At 36.9% G+C, this 15,003-nt stretch overlaps 2 pseudogenes; one reads left to right on the top strand and one right to left on the bottom strand.

The window, feature by feature from the left end:
• Positions 1–5,868: 5,868 nt before the first annotated feature.
• LOC130458123 (heterogeneous nuclear ribonucleoprotein A3-like) lies at positions 5,869–7,311 on the bottom strand (annotated as a pseudogene).
• Positions 7,312–8,755: 1,444 nt separating this feature from the next.
• On the top strand, positions 8,756–12,040 carry LOC130458122 (protein mab-21-like 3; annotated as a pseudogene).
• The last annotated feature ends 2,963 nt before the right edge of the window (positions 12,041–15,003 follow it).

Below are 15,003 nucleotides of genomic sequence, written 5' to 3'. Positions count from 1 at the left end.
TTAAGAAAAAATGGAACTCAATCCAATTCTGACAACTATTAGTTGCAGTGAACTTGGGCAGGATAATTAAAATCTATATATTTTTAAACAACTCAGTAGGATTTATTGACTAGGTCTCAATAAGATGGGATATGTTTGATAGAAGGAGTTTCCATTCTAGGAAATCCTCTGTGCTAATGAAATTAGATCTAATAATAATGCCATCAGAGAAAATTCCTGTTATTTAATGGGTTATATTTTCTGTCCTTTGCATATGATAATATATTGAAGTTCTCCATTTTAACCAGGAAAGCATAAGGTAACCATATTATACATATTACCCAATATTGGTGTTATAATGAGTTTCTATCTTATACAGACATTTTGCACAACAGAAGTGTTTAAGAATTCAAGTTGACTAATTCATGAGTTACATTTGTGACACTGGGTGTCCTTTCTTTCCTTGTTACCATGTAATTTCTCATCATCTAGAGCTAACTTGGAGCCTTATTAGTTTCCAGATGAAAATCAAAATACAATAGATTTTAGCATAGAAGCTGGAAGCTAGGCAGGAATGGAAGTAAAATGTGTGTGTGTGTGTGCATGTGTATGTGTATGTGTGTGTGAGTGTGTGTGTTAACATATACAGGATTGCCTGGGTCTTTTAGATGGAATTTAAGCTATACACATAATTTAAATTTCACATATGTTAAATATATGTGAAGTTACATACATATGTTTTATATGCACACATATATACAAGTATATGCATGCATGTGTATATGTGTATGTACAATTTAAATTCTATCTAAAGAACCCAGACAATATAAGAAGCACATTGCAGATGCATATCCTCTCAACTATATGGAACAAGTAGAGAACAAATCAATGAAACTGAATAGTTCCAAGATCCAGCATTTTAAAGATAGAAAATGGAATTCCTGAGGAAAAGTAAATCACCAAATGGCCTTGGGGATAGAGGAACAATTTGATAATCCATGATTGAAAGGATAGCACCTTGTATTTTGCTATAGAACTGATTTATTTAATTGAGAAGGCAGTTGTCTTTCTGATGGGAAGAAAGTTGCCTTTCTAATAATCCAAAGGTGTTATTCTTTTTTTCCTTCTGATGATAGTCCAAGGTCTTAATGCTATAAAGTTAGAGTGGTCTGTTAGGGTTACTGGTATGAAAGGACTCCTTGGAATGTTGAGGAGTTGCCTCTAGAGCAACTCTATTTGCTTCCCATCTAAAGGGAGTTAAAATAATATACATTGTGAGTTCCTACAGGGAAAATGAGATTCATCATGGAAGGAAAGGAATCACATTCACAGTTTGGACTAATCTGAATTCTTTGTTTTATATATTTGGTGTCAGTAAAATAAAACCAGTGCTGTACTGGAAAATAACCACATTGCCTCTAAACCCTTCCTCCTGGTAGAAAATTATCTCTTTGATGGCAGAGACTATCTCATTTTGCCTTTTATCTTCCAGAATCTATCATAGTGTCTTCCATATAGTACATACTTAATAAACGGTCATTACTTTTTAAATTAAATTAGCAATTATGGTTCTAATTTTGTTCCCATGATCCCTGATGATTCAAGATAAAAAGGGAAAAGTTAGTAGTTTCATTTCATAATTGTTTCACCTGGACATCATGACAATCAGAAATTATTGTATCATTGGTTTTGTTTTGGCCACTTACACTTGTCCCTGGGAATAAAGATGAAAACATAAATTTGTCTTAGATAAGTCAGTCAGTATATACTTGAAAGTCAAATATCATTTAAACCAGTAAAGTTGGTAGAATTTCAGAACTGGAAAATATCCTAGACAACATATAATCCAAGAAATTAATTTCACTGATTTAAAAAAATGAAGTCCTAAGATATTGATTAGGGAAAGTATGCACAGATAGTTGTAGAGACAGGAGAAGGAGATAGGTCTTTTTTTGCAGATGTTTCATCTTTTCAGTTATATCTGACTCTTTGTAACCCCATTTGGGGTTTTCATGGTAAAAATATTGGAGTAGTTTGCTATTTCTTCTTCCAGCTCATTTCATAGATGTGGAAACTTAGGTAAACAGGGTTAACTATTCCAGAGTCACTCAGGTAGTATGTGTCTGAGACCAGGTTTGAACTCAAGAGGATGGGTATTCCTGACTATTCCATTCTATCCAATGTACTAGGGATTTTTATTAGGTCCTATGTCCTGACTTTGGGGGGGGGGGGAGTTCTGCAATCAATATGGTCACTAATATGGTCACTGATAAGCACAGAATATATATTTGTATATATATATATATATATATATATATATATATAGTCTTCTCCTTGGCATTCAAATACTCTATTCTTAATTCCCCTTTTAAGAACTTGAAAATATATATGATTGGATTGAAGTTTTCTCTCTTGGTTTCCTTATTTCTTTCTCTCCTTTGTTTCTTTTTTCTTTCTTTCATTCTTCCTTTCCTTTTCATTTTTCTTTTACTTCTTTTGTTGTAAGTATCAAATGATAAAATTGTCTAAGATCTGTTAAAATATAGATTACTTCCTTAGAGTCTATAAATTCTTCACTTTCTAATACTAGTTGGAAAAGTACTAAACAACTCCTTTGTGAAAATCTGATGAAAACATTCCACACGTTGAATATCTTTGAAAATTCAGTGGGAAGACTTATAATATGAACACCAGTGTTTTTATACTTTGAAAAATGTACAGGTTTACTTGTTTATCTGATGTCAAGGCTCTAGTTGATAGACTGGCCATATAGCAGGGTTATGCCTATATTAAAAATATTAACTTATTTAATTTTCACAACAACCCTGGACAGTAGGTACTTTTATTGATTCTATTATAGTCTGAGAAAATTGAATTAGACAGAAGTTAAATGACTTGGCCAGGGTTAAACAGCTGGTTAATGTCTGAGAGGGGATTTGAACTCAGGTCCTCTTGATTCCAAGTCCAATGCTCTATCTATTATGCCACTCGCTACCTCTAGGCACATTTTAAACTATATATTATGTTATTTGTTCTGACTACACAACATACCTACATATATATGTACACACTGATACTATAGACATGTATATAAGTGTATATACATATGTTTTATATATGTATATATGTACGATCACATAAATTACATACACATAATTCGAAGAGCTCTCATTACAAGAAAAACTGTTGTATTTTTGTCACTCCCAATTGTAATGCTGACTCCAAGCTCCCAAAGACTCTAGGCAATATTGTTCATGATCTTGCCAAGGTTAATGATGTTTCTCCTTCTATAGTTAATGGACCAGAGATAAAATTACTGCTAATGGAGAATTAGAAGTTCATTTCACTCATTAGAACTAATTAACACAGCAGCAGCCCCCTTAGAAGGCACTCAATCTTAACAAAATATGATTGTGAACAAACATCAGTCTTGGAGCAAAAAGTATTTTCCCATTCCAAAAAAATCTTATTTTTCATTAATTTGAAAGGAAAATATCTCCAGTAAATACAGAAATCCATCAAGAATGAGGAAGCTGAGAAAATTCAAGGTCTTGTCCTAGAATTGAGAGTTTGATATAAGCAACTTAAACTACTAAATTGGCTGCAATACACTGAGGAGTCATACACAAAATTATAAATAAGGAAAACAGGGAGTAGGTATTTATTAAGCACCTACTAAGTGCAAGAATGAAGAGAATAATCACTTATATAGCACCAACTGCCAGGGACTTCACTAAACAATTTTTACATTTTGATCTTTAAAACAGTCCTATGAGATAGGTAATAGTATTAACCCCATTTTACAGTTGAGGAAACTGAGACAAATAGGAGTTAAGTGACCTGAACAAGGTCACTACTAGTAAATTTCTGAGGATCTATTTGAATTTAGATTTTCCTGCCTGCAGGCCCAGAACTCTATCCACTGCTCCATTTAATTGCCCTTGCCCATAAAATCATAGAACTGGAATTTGGAAAGGATCTTAAAGATTATTTACTATAATCTTCCTTCCAATGCAGGATCTTCCCAATTTTCCAGATAGTCATAACAAATAGTAAAAACATTTTTAACATTCATTAGCTTTAATATTCACTATTAAAGGGATCTCTATAATTCACAAGAGTGTCCATTCCATATTTTACCATCTATAATCATTCAAGAGTGCTTCTTTATAAAAATTAATAGAGGCTGGTCTCCCTATAACTTCTACTCACTTGTCCTACATTATTTCATTTGAAACTAAACAGAGTCAATCTAGAACTTCTTCAATGAATGACAAGTTTTAAAAATACTTGAAGATGGTAATCTCTAAGATGAACACCTCTAATCATTTGAACCATTCCTCACACCAAACAGCTCACAGAACCCAAATCATCTTGGTAGACCTCATCTAGATGTCTTTGATTATTCATAACTTTTTAAAAGTATGATGGCTGGAGAGCTGGACAGACCAGCTTGGATGGAGCCTGATTTTTCTAGAATAAAATAGGGATATTCTTTCCCTGATGTTAACATTGAACTTCAAATTATTTCAAGGAAATTTTTTGTTAATTTTGGGCGGATCATCTTGAGCTCAGAGCCAGGTAACACTCCCAGTCCTTGTTCATGTATCTTCCTATCAATCTAGGACTCTTCTATCATGTGTTTCTGCAGTTGCTTCTTTTTTTTTTTTTAAGTGTTTCACAATGCGTGCTTTTTATTCTCTTTCTCTGATAGCTTGTATAAATTAAAAAGACATTAAACCAAGGCAAGTGTTTGAGGATCTTTGGGTCTCTTTCCCCCCTAAATCAATTAACACAAAATAAAAAACAAACAAAACCCCCAAGTATCCATTATTTGTTTGGATACAGCAGACTTTGTAGTGGACTATTTCTTTAAATTCCTTAAGAAAAATCTTTCAAAAGAGGGAAAGAAAAAATAAAACTACTGCCCCTACTCCCACCCCTCCATCATCCAGAACTTAATCAGGACACTATAGATATCTCCTAAACCAACATTATGTTATGGCAGTAGTTTCAAAGGTGGCCAAGGTAACTCTAGAATGGATATTTTTTTCCTTTTTAATAAACACAGCTAGAACTTGGCAGAGCTAACACACTAAATCATAGAGAATTACAATTAAAAAATATATATGCACAACCTAAAAGGTAATTTGAAATTTTCATTTGAAAGGTAAAGCTTAATGCTATCAATTCTCAAAGGTACTAATTTAAATACCCAATCCTAGTTGTTATCTAAAACATACATTGCACAACATTCAAATGATATATTCACTCCACTTGTCAACTCCTTTTCATATCAACGGGTATTATGGTTTGGTTTGGGGAGAATTGATTCCCCTTAGATGGCAAGTCAGCAGGTGTTTCTTTACAGTTAACTTTAGAAAAATTCATACAAAATAGTAATAGACAATGATCTTCTCTACTCATTAACTAACAAGGAAACACCTTCAAAACCGCATTTCATTAAAGTTTCTATATTAAAATGTAGAAAAGGGGGCAGCTGGGTAGCTCAATGGATTGAGAGCCAGGCCTAGAGACCAGAGGTCCTAGGTTCAAATCTGGCCTCAGACACTTCCCAGCTGTGTGACCCTGGGCAAGTCACTTGACCTCCATTGCCTAGCCCTTACCACTCTTCTGCCTTCGAGCTAATACACAGTATTGACTCCAAGATGGAAGGTAAGGGTTTTAAAACAAATAAATAAATAAAATGTAGAAAAACTGAACTACACAAATATTGAAAAGTTAAAAATTCCTTAATTTTTTATTCCTGGTACCACTACCACAATTTACAGGGCAATATAACTAATGTAATGAAAAGACAAAGCTACAACAGATAAAAGACCTTGGGAATGTACATCTAATTGACACTACATTGCATTAATACACTTTTTGCAAACTGTGGCTATGACAGTCCTGAACAAGAAGGGTTTCCTGTTTAAGCTGCAGTAACTTTTCTGACTATGGATCATCTTTCCTTCTGTGGCAGATTTTTACAGTTCCTCTAATGCATTCGGGAGGACTGTCTCAAAGTAATCTGCAGCTTTCCTGACAACTGCTCGCTCTCTCCCGCTAAGAACTGTAGCCCTTTTCTGATGAGTTTTTAGAACCTTCTGCTACCATATCCACCACTTCCACCACTATATCCATAACCACTACCATAAGGACTGCCTGAGCTCCTTCCACCAAAACTGCCTCCATAATTTGAATGCTGTTGCCCACTATAATTTCCAAAATCATTCTAGTTCCCACTGCCACCATAGTTACCACCACCTAGATTTTCTCCTTCATTGTAACCGTCTTAGCCTCCACCACCACCACCACCACATCCACCACCTTGGTTTCCATATGCAGGTCCACCACCACCACCATAACCCCCTCTACTACTGTAGCCGGGACTACCTCCATAGTTGCCACCATCTCCACCAAATGCATTATATCCACCATCTCCACCTCCATAACTGCCTCTGCTGCCACCACCACCACCACCACAACCACCTCTTTCACCAAAGTTTCCCCCACAGCCGAAGTTTCCACCACCCCCTCCAAAGTTTCCTCCTCGTCCCATAAAATTGCCTGAGCCACCTCCCCAACCTCTTTGTGACTCAGCAGATTGCATCTCTTGCTTCAAAAGGTCTTTTTTCTCCTCAGTCATGTCCATTAATAGTATATTTCTGAACAACAATTTTGTCAACTGTATCACAATCATCAAAAGTTACAAATGCAAATCCTCTCTTCTTTCTCACTCTGTCGATCTTCCAGATCTTCTATAGTTTCGATCTTGCCATACTTTTCAAAGGAGTCTCTTAAATTATATTCTTCTGTATCTTCTTTAATACCACCAACAAAAATTTTCTTCATGGTTAGATGTGCACCAGGTTTTACAGAATCTTCTCTAGAACCGGCTCTCTTTGGTTCTACTACATGTCCATCAACCTTATGTAGCTGAGCACACATAGCTGCATCTACCTCTTCTATACAAGAATAAGCCACGAAGCCAAAGCCTCTGGAACGTTTTGTTTGGGGATCTCTCATCACCGCACAATCTCTGAGAGAGCCCCATTTTTCAAAGTACTCTCTTAAACTATCATCGGTAGTTTCAAAGCTCAAGTCAACAATAAGCAGTTTTCCCAACTGCTCTAGTTCCTTTGGATCATGATCCTCTTCCTCCCTGGCGGCAGCTATGGCGGCCAGAGTCGGCTGAGGGCTGCAGGGCGCTGTTTTACCTCCATTTTGAGACCAGACTCACCGCCTCCAACTCCTGCAGTTGCTTCTTGAAACTAAATTCATGGTTTCATATTTCAGTCCTGATTCTGAATTTCTGCCGCCTGACATATTAGCAATTTATTCAAGCTATAAATCTCATTCATAAATGTAAAAAACATGCCATCTAATACTTTCCTTCAAGTAAGGAAAGTCCTTCCATCACCTTCCTGATAAAAGCAAAACAAACAGAAAACACTGAGTACAACAAGCCCAATGACATGCAATGAGGCATTTCTCCCCAAGTTGACATTAATCCATTAATTGAATTATAACCTGACCTAGCGTTTTCAAGTCTGTTTACCTCAATAATTTAGTCAATTTTTCAGTTTCATCATTTTAATTTTTAAGGAATGTTTTTGTTTTATATTTTCTCACCTACATGTAAAAACATTTTTAACATTCTTTTTTTTGGTAATTTTTAAATTTCAAATTATTCATCTCTCCTTCCCTTCCCTTATATCTCCTTGAGAAGGAAACAACTTTGATATATCATCATTTAAATTGAATTATATTTTAGTCTTATACTTAAGTATTGGACAATTTGTAGTTAAAATGGCACTCCCATAAATATGTCATGAATCTTTTGATAACATCAGCATATTGTTAATTATAAAGTCCCCTAGTCAATTTCCAACCTAAGTCATTAACACTTCCTCATTTAAAATTCTCCTATAACCTATAGATTGCATGATATCTCAATGCAAGGAAGTTCATTTCAATGTCAAAGACTCCAGAAACTTGGGGAATTGTGGATAATGTCTGTGCATTGGTAATCCTGCTTCAAGTTTCCATGGTCACATATAAGAGAAAGATTTGTACCTTGCTTTTGTGGTAGTATTTTTATATAAGCTGTCTTTATGGAGTCCATGTAATTCCTCACATTATTGGAATTGGTCAGCAAATTTTAAAATCATAATTTGAATTCAGGTCTTCCTGATTCCAAGTGTAGTTCTCTATCCACCTCGCTGTTATTCATAGATGAAAATTATGTTACTGCTGGAGTTACTATCTGTCCTGTTGAAAGGATTATTCACACCAATAACATTACCATTGAAGAATCTTCTGATGATAACAAAATGCTTGCTTATATTACATCTTGTAAGCTGCATTTTAAGGTATACTTAGAAACAATGCAAATTTTTCTGATGTTACGTTCTCAGGTCAAATCAATAACCATTTTTAAGCACTTATTATATTCCCAGTAGTGTGCCAAACTCTGGATATACAAAAATGTCAAACAACTCATCTTGACCCTCATGGATCTCACTGTAAAGTGGGAAATAACATGTAAATAACTTATTTATATATAAGATATAATCATAAAAGATGAAAGATAACCCTAAAGATAAAAGTTCTAGCCCCTAGGAGGACTGGGAATGGCCTCCTATAAAAGGTGTCATTTGACTTCCATCTTGTATGAAGCCACATTCACTCAGAAGTAGAGCTGAGGAGTGAGTGAGTGAATTCCAGGCATAGGAGACAGTCAGTGAAAAGACATGATAGAGTCAGGAAAATGAATGATCTGCATGAAGAAGTACAAATAGGCAATCATTACTGGATCATAAAGTTTCTGGAGGAAAGTGCCACAGTGTAAGAAGTCTGAAAAAGTAGTATGCAGCCGGATTATTAAGGGATTTAAATGGCAAAAGGAAGGCTTTATATCCACAGTTTTAGGGGACTATAGAGTTGGTGGTACTGTGGAAAGAAGAGAGGAAGAATTTTGTGCATGAAAGTATAGTAGAAAATGAAGAACATTTGTGGTTTATACTTTTCTTCTTCCTTTAGCTTATTCTCTTGATAAACTCTTCTTTTACCTACTTTTATTCCCAAGAAATGTTGACAACAAAATTTGGGAGTGGGACTGGGGGAGAAAAGAAGTGACTCATGATATCTCTGTTGTATGTTTACTACACCAGTGACCTTGACAGACACCTGAGTATTATCAATTCCCAGACTTTGAGCTGTTTTTGTTTTGTTTTTAAACTTTTCTTTTTTTATACTAAGCTTAACATTCACTTTAAACTGTCAATCAATGTCATATCAGAGAAAGTATAAAAACAAGGTCTGTAGATAAAGCATATTTTGAAAAAAAAAACCCTATGGGTTTTTTTTTTCAACTTTGGTCGGAAAGTCTTATTCCCAGTAAGTTATTAAACCTTTGAAAATAGGTCATTCTCCCATAGAATACCCTATAAAGAATTCCTTAGGATGATGGTGCCAAAGATGCACTCAGAGTGCTCTCTGTGAGCACACAGTTTGTTACTAGAAAGGCAAAGAGACTCAGGCAGAGTTGTTCCCCTCCCCATCTCTACCATGCCTGAGGGCATTTTTACATATCACCCACGCCACTGGAGTAAGGGCTTGTTGAGCCATTCTCAGGGCTTTTGTGATACTCTGTAATAGATAATTTAGATGAACATTTACTTACATAATAATCACTTTTTATCAAGAATCTTTTTGAGGGTGAAACAATGATGGGGAGACCCTTCCTGGACACTGCCTTGTTGTGGCAGAGGGGCTTGCATAGCCCAATGAAATTATGAGCTATGCCATTCAGGGTTACCCAAGACAGACTGGCCATAATGAGAATTCTGACAAAAGGTGATCTGTTGGAGAAATAAATGGCAAACCACTCCAGTATTTTTGCCAAGAAAACCCCATGGATAGTAGTCGTAGTCTCTCAGTAACCGAGGATGACGATTGTCTTTGTGCATTTTCATCTATGATAGATGAGTGTGCACAAAGACACTTGTGTGTGAAAGAGATTTAAGTGGAAAAGTCGATGCACAGAGGCCACTCTCTTGGCATTGGGAGCCTGGGTCCAGTGGCACGAAAGGTCATTACACCTGGAGACTTCCTCAGCTGCATTGGATGGCCGTGTTGTCCTTTGTGCTCCAACATACCCTAAGCACTCCACAGTGCCTTGCTGCATCGCCATCTCAGCCGTTGAACCTTCTTATTGGTTTCTTCCGTCTGTTCCACCGAAGCAGTCTTCACATGCTGGGTGAGCAAAGCCCTGGTTCACCAGGGGTCGATGACCTGATGGCTACCCTCACAAGGTTTAGCCAACCTGTTGAAGCTGTTGCCCGGGGTGTGGCCACTGCCACATGCTAGCAGCTACTGGGAGCCACAAGTGTGAGCTGGGAGTCAGGTGAGGGTCAGAGACTGGAGAGCTGCCCTAAGAGGGCACTACAAGCCCTCCATACCAGAGATACTACACCTCCCTGAGCACCCCATACACCAACTTGGGAAGGTAGGGAGAGCAAATAGGTACAATTCCCTGGAATCAGAAAAAGAGATATCCCACTCCACCCTCATTTCTGTTAACAATCAAAGGAATATAGAAGAAGTCACCTGATTGGCCAATATGGGGTCAACTTTCAGATAAGATATATGGGTTGCTTGACATGCATAATTGTGAGAAAACCCCTTGCATCAATCTTTGTATCTCATTGGGTCAGCAAAACCTTAGTCCTTAGCAAAGGGCCTCTCAGCAGGTAGAAGTGATCCAGCTTCCCAGCCACATGGAGCCAGTTGCAAAAATGAACTGTAAGCATTGTGTGGATATTACAAAGAGATTGGTTTCAATTAAGGTAGAGAATAAACTTTCTCATGGTTAGTGATGTTCAAAATTGGAATGGGTTACTTCAGAAGTAATGAGTTCCTTTGAATTTAGAGTTTTTAAGAAGATATTCATTGATTCATTGGAGATATGGAGATGGAATCCATGATTGGAAAAGGGATTGGATGTCATTGCTTTGACTCAAAATTTTGGAATTCCTGCACAATCACTGTAGTCTTAGGATACTTGGTTTCCTGCTGATTTTAATGATATTTAAAATCAGAGCTGCTCTTTGGCCTTTAGCCAAGCATCAAGAAACATTTACAATTAGCTAGCACAAGAAATCATAGAATTATAGGTCAAGATCTGGAAGGGACTGAGAGCTCATCTATTCCAAACTACTCAATTTACAGAGGCAGGCACTGAAGTCCATGGAGTTTAGATGAGTTTCCCAAGATCCCACATGTGATTTGATCTCCAATCTTTTGAATTTAGTTAATGCTCTTTGCCTTGTACCATGTCTTCCAAATCAGCTCTGAGCAGTGGTCTCCATAAGACAGGAGATGGTATCTGTGCATGAAGTTCATGAATAAGAATTGACATGATCTACACATCACATCAGAGGAAATGGGCATGAGTAATAGCAGCCACTTCCCACACCCACTCATCGCATTGATCTCTCATATATTTGCTGGCCACTGATATAATTCTTTTTCTTCCTATGGAAGAAGCTAAAGGTGTGACAAGGCTCGGTGGCCTCGATGTTTGAAGAGGTGGCCTTCTCGGGAGAAAGCAGAATGTGTTAAGTCAATTGGGTTTAGCCTGATGGCTTGCTCCAGTTTCCACTGGCAATTGAACTTCTCTCAAGCTGAGTATATGCTGATGGAGGGGATAGATGAGGATGGTGGTTGCTGAAAGACATGTTTCCAGGTCCTGAGGCAAATGAAAGAGGATGTTTGGTGTCCCAGAAACAGACCTATAATCACATCTCAGCATCTTAAGATGGTTCTGTTTTGGACTTGTGAGAAGTACCCACATGCCAAAGACTGGAAAATTTTCACAGTATCCTTTTTGTGCCTGGTCCATAAGCTGCACAAGTGTGTGTCCCAGCACTTCTTGAAACACTATTTTGTTGATGGAAACAACATGTTTCAGTATGCCAGCATAAATGACTTGGATGCCATAGCCCAAAAGCTGACCCTTTTTCTAGAGAATCCAGTACTCTGCTGGACCTGAGTGCTAGGAAGGGTCTCCAAGGCTTCCAGGGGTCAATTCCTCTTGACCTTGCCTGACTTCTCCTTTGAGATTCATTCAAGTGGATGTTAGGACTCTGACCACTTTGCCTCAGTCCTGATATCAGAAGAAACATAAACCAAGAGTGTTTAAAACTGGATCCTACAAAGTCCCACCCATTTACCTTACCTGGTTTGGATCAAATATTTCATTTCTAAACTACCTCACTTGGGAGCTGAGCCTGGACAAGCCAAAGATTGTGAACTTTTAAAATAATTGTGTGTTTATTTGCCCCTACTCAGACTCATCACTGCCTAATAGAGAGGGGAGAATGGAGCTTGTAGATTTGAATCATGGTAATATGATGTGTTTCCATTTCACTGACTAGAGATGTGCCATTTATTTGTCCATTCCTACTTCTACCCATGCTTACTTCTCCAGGATATTGTGAAGCTACTGGTGCCCTTTCAGTAGAAAGACCCTTGAACAGCCCAAAGTGTTATTAGAAGCAGACTTCTGCACCTAGGATGAAGAGTTTACCTATATCATCGATGAAAAGAATAGGTCTAATAGCTACCTGTGTTAATATTTCACTAGCTATTCTCAGTACTTTCCTAATCTCTGTTTCATCTGAGTCCCTTCCTTTAGCATGGATAGTATTAAAATGCTAAAAGATATGACATTGGAAGACCTAGAAAAGAATAAGTGTCTTCCTTTTTGAATTGGTTCCACTGGAATATTTGCTTTTAAAGGAAAGATAAAACTTTGTTTCTCTCCTATTCACAAAGCTTCATTAGGTCCCTATTGATTCTAGGAGAAAATATGGACTCTTTAAATTTGGCTTTTAAAACCATTCACAGTCTGTCTTTCAGACTAATTTCTTCCCATTACTCTATCTCACATACTCTATATTCTACTCAAAAAGTCTTATTTGTTATTTCTCTGCAAGTGAAGACCAATTCCAATCTCTGTATTTTTGCATAGTTGGTCTCCCAAGCCTCCAGTATTCTTCCTCTTCACCTCCACCTACTAAAAACCCTAGATCCCTTCACAGCTCAGCTTAGTGTTAACCTCCTCTATGAAGCCTATCTTGTTCAGCACTGCCCCACAATTGTTACTCTTCTTACATGTTACTGCTTCATGCTTATTTTGAGTATATTTTGTATCTATTTATCTGTGTACATTTTATTTTCCTTCACTTGAATGGTAGGTCTTCCTCAAAGGCAGGGCCAGTTTTGTACTATCTTTATATCTCCAGGACCTAGAATGATGTCTGTCATATACAAGGTGTTTAATAAATTTCTACTGATCTTAATGAAATTGCAGTATGGTGACAAACTTGACTCTCAGGCAAAATTAGGATCTGGCCACATTTGTCTTTATAATTAATGAAGAATAAATTATTAAGTATTCATTATGTGCAAGGCACTATTTTTAAACCTAGGGATACAAATAAAATATTAACATGCCTTGCTTTTAAGAATTTTATATTTTACTTGCAGGGATCCAGGAGAAAAAAAACACTATTCATAAGCAAAGGATAAACTATGGGAGTGGAAACACCGAGAAAAAGCAACTGCCTGAATACAGAGGTTGAGGGGACATGACAGAGGATAGACTCTAAATGAACACTCTAATGCAAATACTATCAACAAAGCAATGGGTTCAAATCAAGAAAACATCTAATGCCCAGTGGACTTACGCATCGGCTATGGGGGGTGGGGGGAGGAAAAGAAAATGATTTATGTCTTTAATGAATAATGCTTGGAAATGATCAAATAAAATATATTTAAAAAAAAAAACAAAAAAGAAGTTTATATTTTCAATAAAAGAGCCAATATATAGGAAATGCAAGTCAGATTGAAAAACTTCGATGTACCCTTAGGATGCATAGATATTAATTCTTCTAATTAGTGTTATTTCCACTGAAAATAACCATCTGTTTCTTTTGTTAAACCATTTGATAGTGCCAATGACCTTTAGTGGGGAACATTGTTATCACCACTGAGAATACAGGGTCTTTAATGCCTGAAGATATACTTGCTAAGCCAGAAATTCACAGGGAAATTTTTCTTTGGATGATAGCTATGTGGAATAGGCAGAAAGCAAGATCAATACTTTGTTGGGCAATGATATTGAGAGGGTCTTGTGACATTGGTTATTTCAGGGATGATGAGTCATTTCACAAGAGTCCCCCTCTCCTTAGTAGATATATGGGGTCACTGTTTGTAAGATACCTTACCTTTCCCTTAGAAGTATTTCTTACATTTGAACTATAACCTCCTAATTCTTGTTTTCCATGACTTCTCATAGATGCATTCTACCATGACAGAACTATCATGTCTGCTTCAAAACTTACTACATTCCATTCTCTGTGCCCCATTCTCTCAGCATTCTACACTTTCCCATACTTAATATGATCAAGTTTACTATTGAACTCATCCATTTTTTTCTAGTTATAAAATAATGGTCAAAAATGCCTTGAGTATCACCTCACATCTAGCAGATTGGCTAACATGACAGCAAAGGAAAGTAATGAATGTTGGAGGGGATGTGGCAAAGTTGGGACATTAATGCATTGCTGCTGGAGTTGTGAATTGATCCAACCATTCTGGAGGGCAATTTGTAACTATACCCAAAGGGTGCTAAAAGACTGTCTGCCCTTTGATCCAGCCATAGCACTGCTGCGTTTATACCCCAAAGAGATAATAAAGAAAAAGACTTGTACAAGAATATTCATAGCTGCGCTCTTTGTGGTGGCAAAAAATTAGAAAATTTTTTTCTAGAAAAGTTTCAGGGGCCCAGAACCTAACTCAATTGACATTAAAAGTACATGCTTTCAACTGCACCTAAACCAGTACATAAATGAAAAGGATCATTGTATAAAGATAGAACTTGCTTTGGGGGATGGAGAGGGCATCTGTAAGTGTCATTGTAATTTATGGACATTTTCATTAGGAATAAAT

Source organism: Monodelphis domestica, chromosome 3 (assembly GCF_027887165.1).
Source record: "Monodelphis domestica isolate mMonDom1 chromosome 3, mMonDom1.pri, whole genome shotgun sequence".
In the NCBI taxonomy this organism is placed as follows: Eukaryota; Metazoa; Chordata; class Mammalia; order Didelphimorphia; family Didelphidae; genus Monodelphis; species Monodelphis domestica.
This window is presented reverse-complemented; position numbering and strand designations above follow the sequence as displayed.